The sequence below is a fragment of the Spea bombifrons genome, chromosome 1 (assembly GCF_027358695.1).
Source record: "Spea bombifrons isolate aSpeBom1 chromosome 1, aSpeBom1.2.pri, whole genome shotgun sequence".
In the NCBI taxonomy this organism is placed as follows: domain Eukaryota; kingdom Metazoa; phylum Chordata; class Amphibia; order Anura; family Pelobatidae; genus Spea; species Spea bombifrons.
This window is the reverse complement of record NC_071087.1, coordinates 158,605,783-158,617,362: the sequence shown is the minus strand read 5'-3', so window position 1 is coordinate 158,617,362 and position 11,580 is coordinate 158,605,783. Positions and strand designations below refer to the sequence as shown.

Here is an 11,580-nt window from a genome sequence, read left to right as displayed (position 1 = left end):
CAAAAACGATACACAAACATATAGTTCTGTAAAACAGGCAACCCAGTATATGTCGCCAGCTGCTTCCTGACACTTGCTATCCAGCAAAGCTATATCGTGTTTAGGATTTTTCGCACAGGTTATGTTGTAATGGCAGAGAAGTTCAGATGCATCTCCAGATTACTACCTCATATCCTTCTCAACAACCAGAAGACAGCGTGGACCTCTGTACAGCCGAACATTCATGCAGATATCTGCTGAGAAGTTTTAATTACATTTTATTATAAATATATATATATATATATATATATATATATATATGTTCTTTTAAATTGTGTGAGGGGCAAACGAATAGGATTAGTGGAACGAAGAACCAAAGACCCAGAGAGGGTCCATTCGGTCTGAGGTGTGCCATGACCGACGTACCAGGTAGGCCTATAGAGGGCCACCCCGTAAATAGAAATGAAAGAAAGGATAGAGGAGAAAAGAGGAAATAAAAGGAAGGAAATGAATAAATAGAGGGGGGGCAGGGAGGGCAACGTTAGGAGCTGTAACGTAGCTGTGGAAGGGAGAGGCGTTGGTTAAATAACCATAGCCCCTCCCACAACTACAGGCTAATATACATCAGCCTTCACATTTGTGTGAGGGGCAAACGAATAGGATTAGTGGAACGAAGAACCAAAGACCCAGAGAGGGTCCATTCGGTCTGAGGTGTGCCATGACCGACGTACCAGGTAGGCCTATAGAGGGCAAAAAGAAGACACAGTTAGTCGTACCATAACATGACAATATGAATGACCAAGCTTATAGCGCGAGTGACGTGAGGGCATTACGCATTCCCGAGATTGGTTGTGAGATATAAAGAAGGAAACACAAGGAGTTTCATCTGCCTAGCCTTAATCACCTGGGCTGGAACTATTCTTAGACGCTGCCCCGATTATGCCAGTGGGTACGTAATAACCTAACATATCTGATAAACATGACTGACAACGGCTCCCTGGGGAAGGGCAAAAGAAGTCTGGCTTTCGGTTTCCCAGTCAAAAACCAACAACACGGCTCCCAGGACTGCAACTGGTAAGAAAAAACATAATTCGTGTACTTGGCCGGACTGATTCAATTTCGTATGACCGAAGGACAGAACGAAACGATCAGCAACAGAACACAAGTCCGAGACTTCAGAGATGACGAAGAACAAAGCGTAACGGCCAGTACCCCCGGTCGCATGAGCCAACAAAGGCTGATTTACCGTAGCAGTAAAATAAGGACTGCCACTGGGCACCCGGGAACATTGGTATGAAGAAACAGTGTACTTGGACCGAATTGATTCATTTCGTATGACAGAGTGACAGCTCGTAATGATCAGAAATGTGACACAAGTCGGAAATTCGAAGAACCGAAGCTGAATTAAGTACAGTAGCCAGCTCACCAAGCTGCCTGTATCCGCAAAAATTACATGGAAGCTTAAGCACTATACATGTACCAGGACTAAACAGGATGTCCATAACATTAGCAAAGCTCTTACTCGCCATCCATCGGTAAATTACTGGAGGACTTCACTGGCTTGACCTTGCAGACCTTTAATACTTTATATCTGGGTGAGAAGAAACCAGAGAGGTTCTTTAGAACTACAATATTGATGTAGACTTCTGTTAGGAAAAGCTTCATCACTAAATGAAAAAGGCTTAACTGTGATCACCGTGAACTAATAGCGGATAAGATCAGATTGTCAGCTCTGAGGGACAGTTTGCGTATAATTGTCAATGTGTGAAGAATATGAGTGGATGATGACAGTCGCCGAGCGAGACCAGAAGGCTCACACTGAATCCTCTCTCTAAACGTCCCACTCACTGGAGCTAGAGCAGCAGACATGTAACGGACTCACGGACGTGGAGCCTAAGAAGCAGACATGTAACGGACTCACGGATGCGGAGCCTGAGAAGCAGACACGTAACGGACGCGGAGAGGCAGACACATAACGGACACACGGACGCAGAGCCTGAGAAGCAGACACGTAACGGACTCACGGACACGGAGCCTGAGAAGCAGACATGTAACGGACACACGGACGCAGAGAGGCAGACACGTAACGGACTCACGGACACGGAGAAGCAGACACGTAACGGACTCACAGACGCAGAGAAGCAGACACGTAACGGACTCGTGGATGTGGAGCCTGAGAAACAGACACGTAACGGACACACGGACGCAGAGAGGCAGACACGTAACGGACTCACGGACACTGAGAAGCAGACACGTAACGGACTCACAGACGCAGAGAAGCAGACACGTAACGGACTCGTGGATGTGGAGCCTGAGAAACAGACACGTAACGGACACACGGACACGGAGAAGCAGACACGTAACGGACTCACGGACGCGGAGAAGCAGACACGTAACGGACTCGTGGATGTGGAGCCTGAGAAACAGACACGTAACGGACGCGGAGAAGCAGACACGTAACGGACTGACGGACGCAGAGAAGCAGACACGTAACGGACTGACGGACGCAGAGAAGCAGACACGTAACGGACTGACGGACGCAGAGAAGCAGACACGTAACGGACTGACGGACGCAGAGAAGCAGACACGTAACGGACTGACGGACGCAGAGAAGCAGACACGTAACGGACTGACGGACGCAGAGAAGCAGACACGTAACGGACTGACGGACGCAGAGAAGCAGACACGTAACGGACTGACGGACGCAGAGAAGCAGACACGTAACGGACTGACGGACGCAGAGAAGCAGACACGTAACGGACTGACGGACGCAGAGAAGCAGACACGTAACGGACTGACGGACGCAGACACGTAACGGACTCACGGACACAGAGAAGCAGACCTGAAAAAACAGACTCACGGGCGCGGAGAAGCAGACATGTAACGGACTCGGAGAAGCAGACATGTAACGGACTCAGACGTGGAGCCTGAGAAACAGCCAAGTAACGGACTCAGACGGAGAGCCTGAGAAGCAGTCATGTAACGGACTCAGACGTGGAGCATGTAACAGATTCATGGACATGCAGCGACAACCATGAGCTTATCCCCCCCCCCCCCATTGACTCCGGCTTGAATACTGTACCCACAGAGGTGCATTTAAAGGAAAACTCATCAGCCGGAATGAGGAAATCGATGCCGAAGCTCGAATGGGAAATAAGGGCCAGGGGGCTTCTTGAGGTACAGCCATAATACCTGTAATGGAACCACATGCTAAACCCTAATCAGGAATTATGGGGAGGGATGAAAAACAGCAGCTTCTCTTAAAACCAGATTCCACACTAATAGGAGATAGACATTGCTTGGGAAATAATGCCTCGGGGCACATAGCTTTGGGAGGGCCCAAAAGCATCCATGCAAAAAGGACGTAGCATTGATAGACTAAAATGGCAACCAGTGGAGGCAGGGCCTGCAGGAGAGGAAGGGGGCAGGACTGCCAGTGCAAGCTGGGCTTCCAACATTGGCTAATCTCTCGTGAATTAAGGAGACTGATGCCACCCACTAGTGAGGTGAGCATGTCCCTCATTACACCCCGTCCACAAAACTAGATTGTGGCAGGCTGGATCTATGAGGAGGAGACAGGGGACTAGCAAACAGTAGGTAGAAAAATACTGCTATGCTGGCCTAGGCAGAGAAAGGAATGCATCACCTATCGTATACAGCAGTTGATTTAGCAACAGACTGAGCACGGAGGGAATGTGAGGCGGCAAAGTCTGACCCAGGAGCGTGTGAACAGCGGATGGAGGACGTCTCGACTTGATCGGATAGAAATGGCAAGTCTATGCAACGGAACCTGGACAGATACCCCGGACCTAAATCTGAACTAACTGAATATCTAACCGAGCTCCGCGCTGGAGCGGGATGAAACGTAGAGGGAGGCCTATTTAACTAACAGTGAGGCATGAAAACTAGCTCGTGGGGCGTAACCTCCAAGCGAGGAGGGGAGATTGCCTCGGGGGTGGGCGGGTGGGCCAACTGCCTAGTTCAATGAGGCCATCTATCTACCGAGGGACGTAACGAGGTCTAGCGAATATTGCCTCCTATCTGACTCACTAAACCTGACACTCTAAGGTTAGCAACCCCATGGAACATCTGTTTCTTCCAATTATTGGAAGAGGGGCCCGGTTGTAATGACGGGAACCGACCTGCCGGTAATCTAATTATAGAAAGGGAAACTGAACAGTGAGATAAAACAGAGTACCTCAATACTCACGTGACCTTGACATTAATCCTAAATAACACGCAGCACAGTGAAAACATAAAACCTACACGACTTATCACACGGGCAAGCTGTAATCGTGTACAGTAACGTGGAGAAAAAATACGGGCGGGGCAGTTGATACGTGGAACCGCTTCCCAGCAGAAGCGGTAGAAGCCAACAATGAGTATCTGAATTAGCAACAAAAGGAAATAACCGTACCTGACTAGACGACTAGTTAAGAAGACGTGTAACAGAAAGTACTTGAAGACCAAACGTGAGAAATACACCTAAAAACAGCCATGTGACCTGGGCACTTGTCCTAAGTAACAAGCACCCATAATGAATAAAAGAGGGGGGGCCAGTGAGAGTTTGGGGGGGCCAGGCCAAGCACCTACTACCAGAAATACACAACAAATGTAACCTGCACACAGAGAATACATAAGAACATACAAGACTTATCTCATGGCCAAGCTGTATAATGTAGAGTTAATTCGAGGAGGACTGGTTGATACGTGGAGCAGCCTGCCAGCAGAAGCGGCCGAGGGCAACATATAGTTCCTCAATTGCAATAACAATTGATGGAGGAAATAACAGAACATGAGGTGGCTGTCCCATCTGTAACTGCTTTGAAAGCGACCAAAGCAACAAATATATATATACATACACACACAAATCATGTGACCAGCCTAAATAACATGCACTAATAGTGAACAAAGGGTTAATGAAAAAAGTGGTTAACTGGCAACCCTTATTGACTCTAGCAACAGAAATTCCTCAAGCAGGGGCAGTTGATACATGGAACAGTCTCCCAGCAGAAGAGGTAAGAGACCAACAGTGTAAACTAGTGAATGCAGCTTGTACGCTGATTGTTATCCACAAATTGTGTGTACATGAATTAATTGGAGTTAAGTATAATTTGAAAGTACTCCAACAACAACCAATGTAATTGACCAGCTGTAGCATACAATGAGTAACTCCAAGAACGATAAAGCGAGGGACTGTAAATACGCTTGGATAAGGAAACGAACCTCCGTAAACGTGCTGACATAGAAACATGAGCTGAACAGTATAAAAGCATGACGGCAAGAGAGCGTGCGTAATGATGTGTAGTGCACGACTAGAGGTATCAACAGGTATCGGTAGTAAAAGGGTTAACAGACTTAGTACCGTTTGAGTGTGATAGGGCGCACCTGAGTGGCCATGCATACATATAAACAATCCAAATCAAGAGAAGTACCCAGCATAGCTCCAGTGAACTGCTACCTTTAACACAGATGTTTTAATCAGGCACTGTAGTAAAAGAAACATAAAGAGATTACGAAGAAAGTGAAAACAGGCTTGGGAAGGTTTAGGATCGATTACCAGCACCTGTGCAGTGCCCTGCATCCACAAAGCAGTCTGTAAACAACAAAAACCCCACGTAGACCCCGTAAACGAGTTAATAAACGACCGAGCAAGCCACGAGAAAATAAGTATAACCGGAAGGGGGGTGCCCCCTCTCGAATAACCCTGGAAAACCTGATTCGCCGGAGTCATTTGGCTCCTGAAACACAGACATGCCACACTGCCAACACTAGCCCAAAACTGCAATGTTCCTTCCTGAAGTTCCGTGACATCACTTCCTGTATAGCATCAGCCAACGTTAGGAGCTGTAACGTAGCTGTGGAAGGGAGAGGCGTTGGTTAAATAACCATAGCCCCTCCCACAACTACAGGCTAATTTACATCAGCCTTCACATTTAGTCAACATTCTGGTGCCTAAAAACTCACCTCTGGGAGCAGATTTTTAAAAATTACATTACGCAAATGATTTTAACCTGTAAATAAAAGGGGTGTTTTACTAAAGTGAGGGCTCCAGCTCAGGGCTCAGCAGGCAGCTCCCTATCTTCCCTGCTTTAGACAGAGGCTGTCACCTTGCCAGCGAGGCAGCCTTAAATGTTGTAAATGTATATATTTTCAAAAGCCATTAACAGGGAAGGCTCTTTAGCAGAGGGGCTGGTGTTGGAATTACAGATAAAATGATTAAGGACAGCTGAAAATCTGTAATTTAACTCTATTCATAAAAACAGGAATCCAACCATTCTAACAGCAAAATGTATTATGTTGCTTAATCTACTTTTGATAAAAGCATTAAAGTAGTATAATGCTACCCATGTTTTTAGCTTGGTAGATCATGGGGTTTATTTGTTAAAGTAGGATTTTCACTTTGTGATCTTGCTCTCCGGTATGAAGGGCCAACGCCAGCAAGCTTTTCCTGTAGGAAGGAAGGACTAAGCAATTTTATTGAATAAATCCACAAATAATATACTCATTAATTAGAAAAGCGCAGGCATGCTTCATTATAAGTTGACATGAATTCCAGAAACATAGCAATGGAAACTACAGAGATGATATAATATAAAAAATAAAAAATAATATGGTCCAAAGAGCCTTAAAGTTATTTATTTAAATAAATATATATATTTATTTTATTTATGTGGAATGCGATATATTAAAATATACAAAGATTTCTTCATCCATCTACAGTAAATAAATCATTTTCCAAGTCTCTAAAGTCAGTGGCCATTCTTTCACTTTATAAATGTCGAGGTACAAGAAGAGCGAACTGCAGAGCCGGACCTTCACAAACTGTGTTAATCTGTCTCTTTATTGGGAATAACTTCTTGTTCTTGGGTAACATTTCCAGATTCCATTACTGTCCAGCTGCACAAGAAAAAAAATATAGAAACATTTTCGAAATGAAGAAATTAGGGTCAGTTTACAAATGGGTCGTCTAGATATACAGTTAGCCCTTCACGTCTCTTTATTTAAAAAAATGCATTGAAAATGAAGTTCTAAACACTCGAGATCCGCAGATACATTTTTGAATTAACATCTAAATGTGAAAATGCAGGTGAAAGCGTATTTATATAAAACGATAAATACGAGTTATAGATATAATATTTAAGTATTTCTTTTAAATCTAAAAGCCCCCCTGCACCATACTTCCCCTTGGTGAGCGGAGCAGCTTGGTCTTGCCCTTACCAGACTGATGACATTTTAATCAGCCTAACATTCCCTCGCTGCATTATGCTCTACCGTCTCTGCTGAAAGACCGTTCACTTACCTACCACCCTCTCAGGCAGAGCATGTATTCTGCACCAGCAGCGAATGTAAACCTAGTCACAAAAGGCTATTAGCGGTGATTCACGGGGAGGGTAATCAGACACCCGAACTCAAAACAACAGAAAAAAACGGTTAACAACACAGAACGTGTACGGCAGAGCAACACAGAATCTGACGGCTCAGAGTCTGCCCAACGTCCCTGCTTTATATGGTTTTGTTGATGGAATAGCATATGTGCCTATATCATATAACCATATAGTGTCAGCGTTGGTGAGTATGTGTGTATACGTATAGTGCTGGAGTCAGTCTGTGTGTGTCTATACTGTAGTATCAGTGTGTAAATGTATAGTGCCAGTCAGTATGTCTACTGTATTATAATACTATATTGCCATATCCAGTGTGTATGTGTGCATAGTGTTAGAGCGTGTGTTTTTATATATGGATAGTGTTAGCCAGTGTGTGTGTATGTTATTGCATAGTTTGTGCATGTGTTTAAGAATTTACCGTAAGCATGTATAGTGTGTATGTCACAGTATGGCATTAGCACGAGTGTCTATATCAGCATATAGTGTGTGTATTGGTGTATGGTTTTAGCATGGTGTATGGCTTTACATGCGTGTAGAATGTGTGTTACTGCATGGTGTTACCGGTGTGTAAGTGTAAGAATAATGGTTAAACTTACAAGCTTGAGTCTTTTTGGAATAAAATACTCTTTGTACAGAGTGGTGCAGCACTGAAGAAAGGTGTGTTTTACCTTGTATTAATATCCTTTAACTGCAGATCATGGGGTAATAAATGAAAATAAAAAATGATTGGGAAGGAAAAGTTGGCCCCTAAATTTTTTGGATAAAAAACAGCCAATAATAAATGAAAAGCTATAAATAAATAATGTATTACACGTTTCAGGCCATCAGGTGCTTAATTATAGTGGATACTAAATATTGTTATTAATATTTATTAGTTAACTTTTATTTTGAGGAGTAGAACTGTATATGGAGTTCCTTTACATTGGCGATCAAATGGGGAACATTAATGAAAGCTGAGCCACATGCCTATTTTATATTCACCTAATACGCCATCAAATAAAAACATTCTTTAATGATTTAAGTGTTTAAAATCAGGGATCAACACAACTGAGTGGTATATGTGCTGCAATAGTTCTTGTAACATTTAAAATTTAGAGATTAAGATGCAGGAATCAGGAATATTGTTTTACTGAATAAATATTTTTCACATTTGGGCTTCTGGTTTCTTTGTGCAAAAAAAGATGTTATCGACGTGTCACGTGTAACGAGTAATATATAGCGAAATTATTTCAGGAGCCAAAGATAAATTCATCCATTGATATTAAAAAGAATAAAAAGCATATAAAGGCAGCCTGCGGATACAGAATGTTAGCCAAGGTCATCTGGTTCGCGGGGTGCGAACAACGGAACAACGCGACCAAGTGAACGGGAAACGGCAGACGGTATAATGAATGCTGTAAAGAATAATATTTCAGGGAATATCACAGTTAACGTGAATAATGTCCCCTAACGCTGGGTGGAAAACTCCAAAAAGACAATGACAGGTATAAGAAAGTTTCCCTATCAGTCATTTAATAACGTGGGGTTCCGCGGGCCCATAAGGGACGGACTTAGGGCTGAAACAACTAATCGATAAAATCGATAATAATCGATTATGAAAATCGTTGGCAACGAATTTCATCATCGATTAATCGGATCGATTTTTATCGATTATAAAAAGAGGTTTTTTTCAGAGCAAATGCTCTGAAAAACTCCTCTCTTTATATAATCCGACCTCAAACAGAGATCGGATTATAACACCGGAATCCAGATCCCCCGCAACGCTGCAGGAGACCTGGATTCCCCTCACTGTCGGCCGGTCTCTCACTTCCGTCTCTCTCCCCCTCCCATCTGCCTCCTCCCCCCTCCCATACATCACTCTGCAATCTACCCGGCACCGTTACTGACATCACGTTGGCTCCTCCTCCTCCCATACATCACTTTGCCTCCTCCCCCCTCCCATACATCACTCTGCCTCTCTACCCGGCACCGTTACTGAAGGCACTTTCCCTGTAGCTTCATAGAAGCCTCAGTGTAAGTGAAGGTGAGTAATGGAGTCTGTCTGTGCGATGCAGACACTCACAGGCTGACAGAGAATCATCCTCTCTGACAGCCGGTGAGGTTCTGCATCGCACAGACAGACTCCGTTACTGCCCTTCACTTACACTGTGGCTTCTTTGAAGCTGCAGTGAAAGTGCCTTCAGTAACGGAGCCGAGTAGAGAGGCAGAGCGGTGTATGGGAGGGGGGAGGAGTCAGAGGGGTGTATGGGAGCCACCCTCCAATACACCACTCTGGCTCCTCCCCCTCTCATACGCCACTCTGCCTCTCTACCCGGCTCCCTGGTGTCTTGTCAGAAACGGAGGTTCACAGGAGGCAGAGTGGAGTATGGGAGGGGGGAGGAGGCAAAGTGATGTATGGGAGGGGGAGGAGCCAAAGTGATGTATGGGAGGGGGAGGAGGCAGAGTGGTGTATGGGAGGAGGCAGAGTGGAGTATGGGAGGGGGAGGAGCCAAAGTGATGTATGGGAGGGGAGGAGGCAGAGTGGTATATGGGAGGGTGAGGAGGCAAAGTGATGCATGGGAGGGGAGGAGCCAAAGTGATGTATGGGCGGGGGAGGACGCAGAGTGGTGTATGGGAGGGGGAGGAGCCAGAGTGGTGTATGGGTGAGTTGTAGTGGTGTATGGGGGGTATTATGAATTTTTAGGGCATATAGGGGGTATAAGGCATATGGATATTAGGCATATCAGGGGGGCATAAAACAAATCTGGGGGTAAAAGGTATATCAGGGGGCTCAGTTGCATATCACTGGCATATAAGGAGTATAAGGCATATCAGGGGCACAGTGGCATATCAGGGGGCACAGTGGCATATCAGGGGGCACAGTGGAATCTGGCATATAAGAGGTATAAGGCATATATGGGGGCAGAGTGGCAAGCTGGGGGTCAGATGTGCATAACTGGGGGCAGTTTGGTAAATAAAAAAATTTAAACAAGGCTTTTTTCTCAGTTTTTATTAAATATGAAAAATAGTTAACATATGAATTAATATTTACTAATAACTTTGTATTAAAACCTAGTTTGAGAAACACTGTGTTTGGGTTCTTGTAGCTTTTATTATTATGTCAGTAAAATAAGAAGGTGAATAGAGAGAGGCCATTGCAATAAATAGATGAAAGTGTAAATTGTAAGTTTTTTATTGCAATTTTTCTTCAATTTAAAATAATGTATTTTTTTATCCGATTAATCGAAAAAATAATCGGCCAACTAATCGATTATTAAAATAATCGTTAGTTGCAGCCCTAGACGGACTAATACCCCCAAGCACTGGGCAGGACTGATGGATGCCATTGAATAATACCCCCGGCCCGCAAACCTCTAACAGTTCCACAAACATTTTATATAAAAGATAGATCTAAAGAGCCGGTGAAAGATTCCCATCACACACCCCGCGGTGGGTTATATATAAAGATTATTTGGGTGCAAAGGTTGAAAAGTCCTATCACCATAGCAACGGACGAAACTTTCCTGTTGAATGGATAATTTCATTATTTATAATGATAATAAAACCACCTTTTCGAGTCATTTTGTAAACAAGCAGTAACAGTTTTAGACAATTTAGCTGAGGCTCCTATCTGTACATAAACAAAGCGCGCTGATTAGGGCCACGGCTGACGCCCCTCATGTTAGTGGTACAGGAGATTTTTAATTCAATAAACCTAAAGAAAAGAATCAAAATCTACTTCCATAAAGTGTGATTAACACCCACCATACACGCAGTGCACACAGTCATTGAGCCCCCATAAACCCACCCGCTGCAGGCTGAACCCACACATTTCCCCTGCTGGCGTCATATGACCCCCAAAATAAACTCCAAGTCTGGCTGCATCTCACAGGAGAGTCACAGCGAGGTCTCCGCAAGAGACAGATCTGACCGGAGGTGACGGCATTACAGGGAGTCTCTGCAGAACCTGCATGTCTCACCTGTCGCCCCAACACTCTCACTGCCCGCCCTCTCCCTGTCTCCCCAACACTCTCACTGCCCGCCCCCTACCTGTCACCCCAACACTCTCACTGCCCGACCCCCCTCTCTGTCACCCCAACACTCTCACTGCCCGACCCCTCTCTCTGTCACCCCAACACTCTCACTGCCCGCCCCCTACCTGTCACCCCAACACTCTCACTGCCCGCCCCCCCTCTCTGTCACCACAACACTCTCACTGCCCTCCCTGTCACCC

General features: G+C 44.8%; 1 long non-coding RNA gene across 1 annotated transcript; it reads right to left on the bottom strand.

The window, feature by feature from the left end:
- Positions 1-301: 301 nt before the first annotated feature.
- LOC128466319 (uncharacterized) lies at positions 302-5,788 on the bottom strand. Its single transcript, XR_008345413.1, has 2 exons — positions 5,696-5,788; positions 302-719 (listed from the first exon to the last, which is right to left on the bottom strand). It is a non-coding gene; the product is annotated as an uncharacterized LOC128466319 (long non-coding RNA).
- Positions 5,789-11,580: the final 5,792 nt, after the last annotated feature.